The sequence below is a fragment of the Agrilus planipennis genome, unplaced genomic scaffold (genome assembly GCF_000699045.2).
Source record: "Agrilus planipennis isolate EAB-ADULT unplaced genomic scaffold, Apla_2.0 scaffold33, whole genome shotgun sequence".
Classification (NCBI taxonomy): Eukaryota; Metazoa; Arthropoda; class Insecta; order Coleoptera; family Buprestidae; genus Agrilus; species Agrilus planipennis.
Genome location: NW_020438896.1, coordinates 142,824 through 157,109, shown reverse-complemented (window position 1 = coordinate 157,109; position 14,286 = coordinate 142,824). Strand labels below are relative to the sequence as shown.

The following is a 14,286-nucleotide window of genomic DNA, read 5'->3' as shown; positions in this document are numbered from 1 at the left end:
AGCGTCACGCTCACTCTATTTAACGACAACAATGCGGCATTATAAATCATTGAGCAGTACTTTCTAAGTTGCCGAAATAGATAAGAACTGCAGCTGTGTACGTTGTTGAAGAAGACGATCCTGTCCCTCCACCAAGCATCAAACAAGCACTTGATGCAGCGAAACTATTAAAAAAATACTTTTTATATAATCAAATTGATCCAGCAGTATCTCAAGATATGAGTAAGATACGTAACAAAATACAATTAAAATATTGGAGCAGCAAAAAACATCAGACGAAGATAACAGGCTATACGCAATGTATGAATAATAATGTTCGTGTGCAAAATGTGTACTATATTGGTAAATGCATATTATTATAGAATAGTAAAATAATATTTTTTATTTCTCTCCATTTAACGACCACTCTTTATAACGCCGAAAAATGTTCAGTACCTTAAGTGTCGTTATATAGAGTTTACACTGTATTTAAGGGGTCCAGTTAACGTTGACTAAATTTACTCACCGATTTCTTTATCCCCTTGACGTGTTTTCCACTTCGCGGTCTCCTTTGTCGTTGCATCCATCGTTCCAGTTGCAAGAAACAAAATATCTCCATGCCGACTACGAACATAATTCTTCGTTCTACCTGCTATGCCTGTGCCACCATGTCCCTCCATCATCCCCTACCTACACACATACACATTCCATTTCGTTTCGTGTCGTGTTCACCTCTGGTGCAGCCATTAGCAATAAATCGCGTCCATGATCTTTTGTACCGCGATCCATGGACCGTAACGTACATCTCAATCTTCGGTACATAATTAAAGGTTAGACCAACAACTCCTTTTTCTGGTGAATGTGTCTTTACGAGCACATACATACACATACGTATTATGGGTCTGGGTATGGGCATGGCCATCCATCTACTGTCTTTCTTTTTACCATTCCGTTCGGTTTTTTTTTTACTTTTGCGGGTTCTCGTTGATTCAATCTTTAATGGTGGTTGCTTAAGATAAATGGAGCGGTTTTCTATGAGTCGACGGGCTAAATTATGAAGTTCTTTGTCCGACCCTCTAATAATGATACCATCAAGAATTCATCACCTTCTTATTCGCCGTTTGGTTTTTGTAGGGTTGTAAGTACTTCAGTTAAGATATAGGGGATCATCCAGGTGTGCCTGAAGAAGAAAGAATTGATGTAATAATGCACCACATAACTGTTAGGTATACAATTTTTATACAAATGAATGAATAGTTTGCTACAGAGTTTTCTTGCTATTGTAGGTACTCATTTGTAAATAGAAACTGTGTCACATTTGTGAGGGCTACAAAACTAACGAGAAATTCTCTAACCCCTCTTGAACAATTATTATAGTAAGTAGGTATATAAAGATCGTCCTGAAGGAATTAATCGGAACAATAATACAAAATTTACAAAAACTTAGGTGACTTAATTCACTAGAACAATTCGAAATTAAAATTCATAACAGGAACATTTACTTGTAACCAACGGTCAGAGTGATACTATCTAAATGTTTTCGATTTCCACGAATCTTCCAGGTAAAAGAATGTAGATGGTAATATCTGTATTTTTACTAACAGATATACTATTGAAAAAAGCACACCATGTCGAAATATACATAGTACATAGGTTATGGTCACATGGTTAGAGTTTACATTTAACTTTTACACCTTTAGTGGAAGATTTAATTTTTTATTGTTTAATTTAATTCTTTCATTGTCATATAATTTGTATAACTGTGACTTAATTCGGGCTAATAATGTAGTTTACATCGCAGTAAAAATATGAAAACACTAAACCAATAATGAAATTTTAATTCTTGGCTTGAAACGAGCCTATAAAGTTTATAACCACTAAAAGTTAGCAAGGTGATAAAATTATACTAATAACTTATCGTCAATCGAAACTTGATGTAGGTACTAACAAGCGACAAAAATTGTAACAGAGTTCGGTCATGCTTCACGAAAAAAAGGAAACATAAGAATTGTATCGAAATAACAAAGAATTTAGTTCACTTAGTATGCAATAAATAACACAAATTAGGACAAACGGCCTATTCCAATACAAACAATTACCAATGTTCATTATGTAGTTTTTTTATTATAGGTACATATTAAATTGTTATTGTTGGTGTTAAGGGTAAGGTTTTTGGAAAAATGCCACTTTTTTCTCAAATATATAGTAAGTAGATACATAAAGATCGTTATGAAGGAATTAATCGGAACAATAATACAAAATTTACATAAACTTAAGTGACTTAATTCACTAGAACAATTCGAAATTAAAATTCATAACAGGAACATTTACTTGTAACCAACGGTCAGAGTGATACTATCTAAATGTTTTCGATTTCCACGAATCTGCCAGGTAAAAGAATGTAGATGATAACATCTGTATTTTTACTAACAGATATACTATTGAAAAATGCACACTATGTCGAAATATACATAGTACATAGGTTATAGTCAGATAGCTAGAGTTTACATTTAACTTTTACACCTTTAGTGGAAGATTTAAAATTCTTTCATTGTTATATAATTTGTATTACTGTGACTTAATTCAGGCTAATAATGTAGTTTACATCGCAGTAAAAATATGGATACAGTCAAGTTCAATTAGATCGTTTCAGTTTCAACAATTACATACATAAATGTAGAATCTATGCCTATCCAGTTAGGTTTTGGAAAAATGCAAATTTTTCTAAGCCAGGAGCATTATTATGTAACATTTTTTTTAAATAAATTCATGTTTACCCAAGATTATTTGAAGCACTACTTGCCGAATTTGTACCGACGCGACGTTAACATTCTCGTAATTAAAATTAAGGAATCGTTCGTTGCGTTATAATTACAGGTATACAGGGTGTAACAGGAATAAGTGCCGAACTTGCAGGAGATGATAGAGTACTATAAAACATGAAAATTAAGTACTTAGATGTTTGTATGCTCGAAAGATCACCGTTTTCGAGGAAAATGTAGTTGAAAGTACAGATAAATTCAGTTCTTAAATAGACATACAACAGCATAAAAGAATGGTCTTGATATGTTTAAAAATTTATCAACTATTACTCTTTATTTACGTTTTCTAATGTTTAAAAATTAACTTGTAGTGGTATACTCTGTAATTACAAGAGTGAATGCATTAATGATTCAAAATGTTAAATGGGTTAGAAGTTAACATGTTACAGTAAATCGCCATTACCTTGGTTGTCTATTTAAATTAAATGTAATAGTTCTCCTCAAGGTATAATTAAAATTAATTCTGCTGATTATAATCTAAACTAAAGGCACAATTTAATTTGTATGGATGTTAGCCATTAAAGTACCAGCGTGGGAAAATACAATCACATAAGGAAACAAGGGCATTTTCATAAAACTGTAAATATTTGAGTAAGAATAAGTAAAGTACATTGTAGCATTCTAAATTTTCGTACTTTGGGTACTGGTTATGATTTTGTTTTTATGGAAAGTGCCTGGATCCTAAGCCTTGTTCATGAAAATTGAGGAGTTTATCATGTTGGGCTTCGATTTTAGAAGACGTGCTATTTCGTTAGCTTAAAACAATTTCTAATTGCTTATAATAAATACAATTGTTTTAACCAATAAACATAGTAATAGAGTAGCCTAGAAGCCTAGATCATTCCTGCTAACCTTCTCTTCACGACCGGTCAGTCCCATCAAAATTTATGTAGCCGTTTCGAAGATTAGCGCGTATGGACAAATATTTTTTTTTTGTTATTTGTGAGTTAATAGTATATGATTTTATAAAAAGTTATTTTGATGTTACAGACAGGCCCTTGAATTTTATTTATATGTAGATATTGTACAGAAGTATAGATTGTCATCTAAATTTGTAATGTTATCCTATAGAGTGGCATTAACCAAAGATTCGAAACATTTGAAACTGTACCTTTAATTTTTATATTAATATTTTTTCAAATAATTCCTAAAAATTAATTTTTGGGCTGCGTGTCTTTGAGAAAAAGCAAATTTCTAAAATAATGGTAACTGAATCCAGGAATTTCATTTTTTCTGGTAACAACCAAAATTTCAGAAACAAAAATTTTATAATTTTCAATCGAAAATATTTTATACATATGTCGGATATTATTTGTAAAAATCTTAAAGGATTTCCATACATATGTTTTGACAGCGAGTTACCATACCAGTAACAATTGGATAAATAATATTTTCTGTCGACATTGTGTATTCTGTAGCGGTCACGAGTCTTTTCTAGGAAGGTATCATGATCAATAAATTAAGCATATATTATAAATATAGGTCAATTTGCAATATCTTTGCTTTACGATTTCTTCCGTCTTAAGGGACTTTACTTAACGCGCATGGCGTATTACTTTCCCTCGGTTCAAGCGAAAATGCCCATTTTTAAACAAATTCGGTAAATTGTTCTTTTTAATTAATAATAAAGTGCAAACATAAATATTAAAGTTTTAATAAATAGAATAAAATAAAGTGTTCGTTGAAATAAAATAAATTTTGAGTTTTCTTTTTATAAAAAACTACCAAAGGTTTAAAATTGTAACTAATGTCGATAACTTTATAGAAAGAAATATGTTTAAATATTGGTGTCTGTTAGAAAAATTTGAGTTACGAGCAAATATTCATCATTTTTTTTTTTTTATTAAAAAAGGAATAATTTCTATACAACCGAAATTTAAATTATGCACTATATCGGTCAATTATTTATTATTTATTGATGTAGGCGTGAAATGTTTATTGATTCTGTCCATCACTAACTAATGTGAATCTAATTACATACTTTTATTCTGCAGCAAAGAGAAACGCATTCCTTTTTTATTATTCTTTAATAATTGTCAATTATAATATTGAACTGTCCTTGTATGTTACAATTTCAGTTTTATTTAGAGGATTTTAACCTTGTTTGACATTGTTTTGAGATGCGAGCAAATATTCTCTATTATTATTGTAGCTGTTGTTTGCTTAGTTAGAAATTCAGGAAAAACGATGCGGCGGTCGAGCGAGATCGACGTTGATCGGAATAAAAACTAACAATAAGCTTGTGACTGTGCAGATTAATATTGCAGTCATAAAAGTATTATAACGTTATTGTTTAGTGCATATAATGTGAACGTAGTTTATTGTATATTACACAGGAAATGGATTCGGGAGACAATTGACAATAAGAAGGTAAGAAACTAGATAATTATTGAACTGATTTTACCGATGATCACAATCTTTTTAAATTTATCTATGTACAGATATTAATTTATTGTAGTACGTATAAACGGATAATATTAAATTGGTTATAACCTCACCTCTTATGTAGCATATGCAATTGGTATCATGCAAATTGATTATAATGATTCTGTTGTTAGGTAATTATGAAACATATTATTATAAGGTAAAGAAATAAAATAAATAAATTACTTTGTATGTTTCCAATAGTTTAATAGGTACAAAACTCCACAATGTTGTTTTGATAACAGTATTTATTAATGTACCGAGTATTTATTATATATTATTGCTTTTTTGAAAAAGGCAACTAAAAACAAAAACAAACTATGGAATTGTGTATTAAACTATCGGAAAAAATAAATAAGCAATTTATTTATTTTATTTATTTGATGTAGATCGAGTTCAACAAGAAAATATCTTTAGAAAATTAGGTATTTTGTCAACCATTACGAGTTGAAGTAGAATTATCAATTAACAGCGAAAATTTCATAGATGACGACTTATTTACAGTCTCCTTTGTTTTATTAACCCCTTCTTCATGTATTTGTTTTAGTAGGTACATAAATAGCAATCTTATTAATTACACGAATACTATTATTTCATTATATACTTTCATTGCATTATTCGAACAATTGAGCCACACGGCGATTGTATATTCGGCCGATTTAAGGGGTTTTTGTTAATTATAGTGGTAAATTCGAGGAAATCAAAAAAAATAAGATAAAATAACTGTCTTAATAGTACTAGATTATAAAAAAATGTATTTCACTCAAGTAAGGTTGTTTATGGTAAAATGTGTGGTAGTTTTAGAATAAGAAATTTGACGAATTTTTAATATAAATTGCTACTTGAACTGAAATCAAACTCTGAACTATACAGTTGTACAGAGTTTGATTTCAAATAATAAAAAAGGGAAAGGTTTGAAATAAATTGGAATTATTAAAATTTTACTAATCTTGTATAATTATTGTATTCCCTAGAAAAGCACTAAAGAAAAGAAAATTAAAAATTGTTACTCTCAAAATCTGATCCACCGGGCACTTTTCGCTCTTTTGCGAAAAAATATGCTAGAAACTTGATATAGGTACCAACAAGCGACATTTGTAACAGTAATTCAGCCATACTAACGTATTCTTGTTCACTAGAAAAGGTTAGCACTATACTGAAATAACAAATAATGTACTTTAGTAGCTAATCAACAAATGATACAAATTAGGACAATATACAATTACAATATAATTTGAATTACCAATTTTCATCAGGTAGGTTTTATGTTAATTATTAAATAATTATTGCTGGTGATGTTTTTTTCTTTTTTTCTCTGGAAGAATTACCCGGCAGTGTTCAGTGAGTGAGTGCTATTTGCGAACGTATCATTTGCGAACAAATGAGATTTACTGCCACTTGCGAACAGCAATAAGTAGCCTTGGGTTGATCTGGAAATTATAGTTTCATTTGCAAACAGACAGAAGTTATTTAGCCTCTGTTATATAGGGGTTTCATCTATTCGGAGTATATCTTTAGTATAGGTTTCCTTTTGCTGTTTCGATAATTTCCATTTTCGAAAAATGTAACGTTAAGCCGTAGTTGTTCTTTTTCTACGATTTTATAAATTAATTATTTATTTATTTCTTCATCTAAACAATATTAAAAACTCAGATAAAAACATCTTAAAAAATCTTCAAAAATAACGTTCTAAAATATTTTTCATTTTCACTTGTAGTATTTAGCGTCTTTTTTTACAACTGTTTATTAATAGTTTCGCCAAATTACATTTTGCTGATGTATCTAGATCAATTAGTTATTCACATTTCTTTGTGCAGAATTAATAACCTTTTTCACACGCCCAATATTCTTAATTCCATTTCCTAGAAGAACGCGACAAATACATAAGCTCGTGCGAAGCGAAGAGAATATACATAGTAAAAAAAGTCAATATTCGTGGGAAAACGTTGCCTTGTATAGAGCTTGTGTAATTTACGTAGTAATTTCGGTTCGAATGCAGTCGACGAGTATCACTTAAAGGACAGGATGATATCAATAACGAGACTAAATATTCAATGGGGCAATCAGAGCACCACTTGTACGGAATATAGTCCATTTCGCCCGGCGGTAGTGGCCCATTTCCATTCTCGGGAAAAGTCGATTCGCTATCGTTGCAAAAGCAGCTCGTTCACCACGTGTACGCTTTCTATCTACGTACGCGATACTTTTACGTGTGTATGTTAGTATATTGCATAATATAAAAATAAGATTTTCTTATATTCTACTACCCTTGCATTACTACTTTTCGTCTTTTCGATATTGAACTTTCTGCATGAATCATATTTTAAATCGACACTTTGATGACGTGCGATCTAACTTCGAGTGGTAATGGTATGCTCTTTAAGATGGATTTGAAATAAGTTGCATGTTCCGAACAAATGATGAGGTGATAGCGATCTGTTTTGACCCATTCTCATTTCAAAAATGGCATAAGTAATACTTCACAATACCAAAATTGGCAAAGTCTGCAATAATTTATCTGTGAGAATGGATGTATCTAATTTCTTGTTTTCACCTGGGATTGTAGTCATTTGGTGCGTTTTCAACGCGCCTTTGTTTAGTTAGGAAATGGCTCATGAGTGGTACAGATAAAGTGAGAAGAGATAACCGAATAATACTAAGTGGTGCAGCAGTTAGAGGTTTCTTAGGTTTTTACACAAAAAATCAGGGTCGGCTTTATAACTGCCTGGTTGGAATTACATCTTTACACAAACGTCCTTGCTTTCCTAAATTCCTGAGAATGCTAAACTTTCTTTAAAGTCCGATGCTGTTAACATGCTGAAATTCTGCTTGTCTGCATCTCTTTCTGTTACACATTAGTCGGTGTAATGCTATTTCTTTTTCTTTACTAGTGTCTGTGAATAGAAAAGGTTAGTGATGAAGAGGTATTAGAAATAATAGAACAGAGGATTCTATAGAACTCAATAAGAAATAGGCGAGATAGGTTAATAGGACACCTTTCCAGGCATGAGGGGCTAGTCAAAGATATATTAGAGGCAGAAACGGAAGTTAGGGGGGTAGAAGTAGACCTAGATTGGATTACTGTTCGCAAATAGTTAAAGATATGGGTTGTTCTAGTTTTAGGTTAGGTTTTAGGGAAATGCGAAGATTAGCTCAGGATAGGAAGGAGTGGAGGTACGTGTCCAACCAGTCTTAGGACTGACGACCTTATGACGATGATTAGTGTCCCCTATAATTCGTACCTGACATCTCTTTTCCGTGTCCTTATAACGTCTGTCATGAGTAAAAGTAGACTTTCTGTCACCAACTGCTCTAGTCTATTTAGTTTTGAATGTCTGAACTAGTTTTTTATCCGAGATTTATAATACATTTCGTAGATATACACGTGGACTTTTGAAAATATCATACATATAAATATAGGCCGGAAAGAATTTCTTGACTAAAGATTTTCTGTTAATACTGATCGTAAAACATAATCAAAGTGGCTTTCTATTGGCGCTTCCAAAACCAATAAAAATTTTTTTCATCACCACCATAATTCCCTATTATGTTAACAATCGTCAGTTATCTACTACAAAAAATAATGTTCATTACCGTTATATATTTTGCAGCCCACAAAATGGTTTTGCTATTTGCTAGCATGAGATAGTACCTACCGTCGGGCGCACACAGTTTTCTACACCGTGATGTTTAATAAAAAACGTATTTATAATACAAAACTTACCAAGTAATAGTAGTTTTACGTCTGTAATTTGTATCTGATTTATTATATACTTACGTACAGTGGCAACATCGTCCTGGAGAAAAGACAAACTGCTGCTTCTTAAGAATATACATATATAAATCTTTTAAGTAGATATAAAATTTTTATTGTCAATAAAAACCACATTATCTTATTTAAAATTCAATAAAACCTTGTATTTTAATTTAGATGTCACTGAAAATGTTGATTATTGTACAATCGATCAAAATGTAATTATTTAAAAAAATAAAGCAAGGAAACATCAACTATACAAAAATCACAAAACACTTTTTTGTCACTTTTAGATTTGCAAACTTCGTTATTATTACATCTTTTATATTTATTCGATCAACAATTTCGTGCTCAATTGTCAAAATGATCAAACCATTAAGATGATTTTTTACAGTAGTCGAACTTAAAAAATTCTTAATTAATTTTAAATTTTAATTTTTCTATTAATTGAGTATTTAACACATCAATATTTTCGACGCTCCGGACAATTGTATAGGTTACCCGCTTCCGAAGCGGACGCTGATCCGTAGAGTTTACTGAATGTAAAATATTTAGTAAATCCGGCCTTTGCAATGACTCGTCGGGCGTAATTAATTAAAAGAATATTCGTGAACACATCATGCTGTGCTTATTCTAGTCACCCCTTGGCAACTGCCGAGACCCATTCTCGTTTAATGAAGGCATCAATCTGGGTTTTAATTTTCCCCGTGACGGAATTTAAGGAAGAACAAACAACGGGACGCCCAAGAAAGGGGTTGTACCGTCCATCCATAAATTACCGTCGAGATTAAAAGCAAAAATATCCACCGAGAGCTCTGTATCGTTTGCGTTCGTTGGAAGAACAAAGACGACATATAACTAACGAGGAAAAGATTACAGTAGGCTGCGTAAAATGTCATTTCTAAAAGAAACGGAGAAGAACGTCGTAGTAGGTCGTGATAAATGTTTTTGCTCCTTATTACGTACTTTTTTGTGACTTTTATCATTAACAGGAATTTTTTTTATTTTATATTTTTAGTAGGGAGACCTAGGAGTTTCTGATCTTTATTTTGGGGAATATCTACTATTTAAAAGGAACAGAAGTAATAACCTAAAAATGTTTCATTAATTGTTTGCATTAAACATCTCTCTTGTAATGTCGATAATGATTCGATAGTCATTTATCTTATTGTTAGCCAGTGGCCCACGACCTCGCATTTAAAAGGGTCTCGTGATGCGCCCAGACTTTACCACAGATGACTTTTACGCTCGAAAAAGAACGTTACAAATTTAAAAGCGTGTTTTTTATTCCTAATTAACTTTAAAATTTATTGAAAAGCGTGTTTGTTACAGCGTGTTGTAACTACCTTCAAAGATCGCAACCGTTAGATCGACGGAATAGACTCCTGTTAATTTTTGTAAAAATATAAATCACACAAATTAGAAATTACAACCTTTTTTTCATGTCTATATGTTTTTCAATATTCTCCCACCGCGCATTTATATTTTTGACTTATCATGTGTAAACATGTTTGGTAGGATAGGTGTATTGGGTAGATTTTGGGAACCAAAAAAGAGAGCCTTCGCTGGTGCGATTTCGCCCATGTCTACATTGGTCCACTCTACGCCTTTGTTGTTTGCAATGAAGACTCACTAATTTATCTAGGTATAGGTATAGATATCATCATCTACATTCTAGATCAGCGGTTCTCATTTTTTTTTTCTACGGAATCCTTATTAACTCGCCCTTTCTTTTGGGAACTCCATCGTGACAAAAAAAAACAGTAAATTGATAATAACCAGCCCTTGACGTCTTATTGTGTACACGTTGCAATTGTCAATTTCAATTTTAAACATTTATTGCATGTTTTTAATGTGAAGAATGAAATTTTTGCACAATTCTACTTACATAATAACATTAAAATTAGGTTTAATCTCTGCCAATTGAATTCGAATATCCGAAGCGGTATCCAATCTAGTTCGAGTTTGTTTTTAGTGTAAGGAAATCTTAATATACGTATATCAAATTCGCATATTCCGACACAGTTAAGATTAATGGTTTAACCTCATTTGCGAAAGAATTCTGTATTCAGTGGATGTCTTGTACTCAAGGGTTTTTGAAGTTTAATAAATGTTCATTTATGGTTTTACCCATATAGGTTAAGTTAGGCTTATTGTTTCGAGAAATCAACTTAGAAAGAGAAACATCCTTAACTTTTTCATTCAACACCTTCAGCTTCATCAGCCAAATGTGTAAACCTGTAAACGTGGTTGTGGTTCTTCCCTGTAGAGACCTGCAGATTTTATGTTGAGTTAACTTCATTATTCATTCATCATCGTCATGCGATATTTCGACATGACAAGTGACGTGAAAATCGGCTTTCCCCTCTAAAAAATATTTTGTTGTCGAAGAAACCCTTTTCTTCAATATATAGTTATTAAGGGCATATTAAAGTTATTCTGACAGCTGCAGTTAAAAATTGCGCTAAATATTTAAATGAAAAAATGAAACACTGCTTCGCCACATCAGTAGACGACGACAATTATTTCCAATTTATCTTCAAAAATTCGCGGAACCTCGTCTGTGATTTCCATGGGGCGCCTTTTAGGGACCGCTGTTCTTAAAAATCAAACAAAATCATAAAGGCCAACGCGCACTATGGGGAACAGGACAGAACTAAAGTGAAGAGAGAGAAAGGTCTAATTGTTTGTTTCTTTTTTTTATTTCACACTTTTGTCATTGGTGGATAACAAAGATACTTAAGAAAATACTGAAACCTACACATATCTATTAAAACTTACATAATTTCATGTTTCCTTTACTAGACAAACACATGAATTGATCTTACATGAACCACAACCACCCCAATATATAGCTTCTCGTTTTTTTTTTGGCAAAAGGTAAAATTTTCAGGAATATCTAAAGATGTACTTATTTTTCGTTTTCTCCGACCATTAGAACGATCGAAATAATCGTGGGTTGAGGGGTGAAACGTAGGGAGGGTGTTAGCGTGACAGCCGGCCATTATTCCTTGTAAGGGGTGAATTATGGAAGCGCGCAGCGGGAAACCATTAACTAAATTACAGCCGAAGAAGTAGTACACACCGGCTAAGAAGAAGAAGAATAAGAAGAAGCAAGCAAGCAAGTCAGCGGTAGCCAATGGGATCGGTTTCCCTGGGAACGTAAGATTTAGGCCCTGTGTGCCCGCGTGCCCGCGAGGCTGAGCAGAATTGATCACCACCGCCTGGGCTCAGGTGGTGTATAATGATACCTTTCTAAATATATATTCTTGGATGTATGTCTGTACGTATGTGGCGTCTTAAACGAACTACTATAAGGGAAGTCGGAATCCCTTTAGGCCTCGGCGTGTATATCCCGCCCGCCAATTATCGTTTTAACTTAATTAAAGTTTTACTTTACGAGGCTGTGCTCGCTGGCAACTTGATCCGATTACATACCACCTACCTACGTTTCCAATTAAAATAGGTAGCTAGTAGATAATTAGAAATGTATTTGGTGCGTACCTATTCACAAAGTCGAAGGAATGCTTGCTTTAATTAACATTACTTATCCAATATTAAACTGCTCTGTAAATGTTTTTTGTTTAAGGAACCAACTTTAAAAGACAATTTTTTACATCACTTGGCCCTTATTAGGTCACTGCATTTAAGGAATTACAATAATAAGTAGGTACGCTTAGATGTGGAAGTAATTGTGTAACTTTATGCTCAGTTAATTGGTTTATATACCCTAAGAGGTAACAGGGAAAAGGTGCTGCCCTTTTTCATTAGTTTCATGCTAAATTAATAAGATTTTATTTGGGTTATAGGATTTCTACAGCTTGAATTTTTTAATTTGTTGACCCCATTATCTTCATAAGTTATGATATTCTGAAAATTCAAATAATGGTTTATGCACTTTTTTTGTTGTGATTTCATATTTTCATAAACCTGATAGTATATATAAATAAGTAAATTGTATATCCTAACTTTCTTATATGGAAGGCAAAAGTATTTCTTTGAAAATAGGGCTAAGCCTCTAGATTTTGCTAGTCTACAATCAAATTCTATACAAAACAGAATATGACGGTCACGTTGTCTAAAATATATGTCAAATTAAATTAAGAGAAAACTGACTTTTCGAAAGACGCAAAAACAAAATCACGCTCTGTTTTTGTTCGAAATTTGTAACATAAATTTTAATATGCATCTTTACATATATTCACTGTTGATTTGGTAATTATGTAAATATGGAATCATTTTCAACTATTTTTAAGATATCAATATCGAAATTCAAAATTCGGTATTGGCATTTTGCAAATTGTAATTCGGTATACCATATATACACCTTTGAACATTTTTTTTTGTTTTTCTTTATTTTAGGTTTTAGTTTCTTTAGTATACGTAATATATAATTATAAAAAAAAGCTTTGCCTTTTGGTTTTAAAATTGAAGGAATTCCTTTGAGGTATATGCAAAAAAAGGCGAACGAAAAGGTTTTGCTTCAAGGGTTTGCTTTAAAGTAAAAAGTTTCAGATAATTTGTATTTATAAAAAGAAGCATCCGCTCAAAAACTAAAGGATTTGCTTCTAAAAAAAGGAATCTAGGTTCACAACAACATTTCTCGCTCTTTTCAACTTTTCAGTAGCTGTTCAGGCATCTCACAGCTTGTAACGTAAAAATTTATGTATTTGGAGGACTGTTTTTGTGTTAAAATCTCTATAAAAGGACTTGTATAGGTAATCTTTAGTTGTGTAGTCCCAGTGTTGTTCTTGTTATGGCTGATATGGTGCATTTACGTACAAGAAAATACTACAAACCAAGACGTACACCACAAGAATCAGATTTTAAAACGTCATTTAGATTCGAGGAGGAGAATGTCGTGTGGTTGACGGACCACTTTCTTGGCGCGTATCCCGGAACACGTGGAGCAGCCGTGTCATCTGTGCAGAAAATGAAAATATTTCTTGGTTATTGTGCAAACCATAAATTTGTTAACTTTCAACACTGCACAAGTAAATCAGGAATGTATTAAACTAAAAAAATAAACAGCAGTCACTGAACACACACACACGTTGATTGCACAATGCAAATTTTAATTAGTTTGTCGAAATCGGTATGGGCTAATCTAATCTTTTATAATTATTATTGTATTAATTTTTATAAATACGACCTATTATTGTGTTGAAGCATACCTTTTACTAAATATTACAGGTAGGGTTGCCACCCGTACTTTATTATAAAGTATTGTACGTTATTTAGGGTAATTGTACTCTATACTTTATGCGACAAATAAAGTACGCGAAAATACTTTATTTCACATGATTT

The 14,286-nt window shown here is 32.2% G+C and overlaps 1 long non-coding RNA gene across 2 annotated transcripts in view; it reads left to right on the top strand.

Moving 5' to 3' along the window:
* The first annotated feature begins 5,045 nt into the window (after nucleotides 1-5,045).
* The window catches only part of LOC112904037, a 107,805-nt gene continuing 98,564 nt past the window's right edge, over nucleotides 5,046-14,286 (top strand). For both annotated transcript variants that reach the window (XR_003230857.1, XR_003230858.1), the window contains exon 1: nucleotides 5,046-5,171. This is a non-coding gene — a long non-coding RNA (uncharacterized LOC112904037). The remainder of the gene's footprint in view (nucleotides 5,172-14,286) is intronic.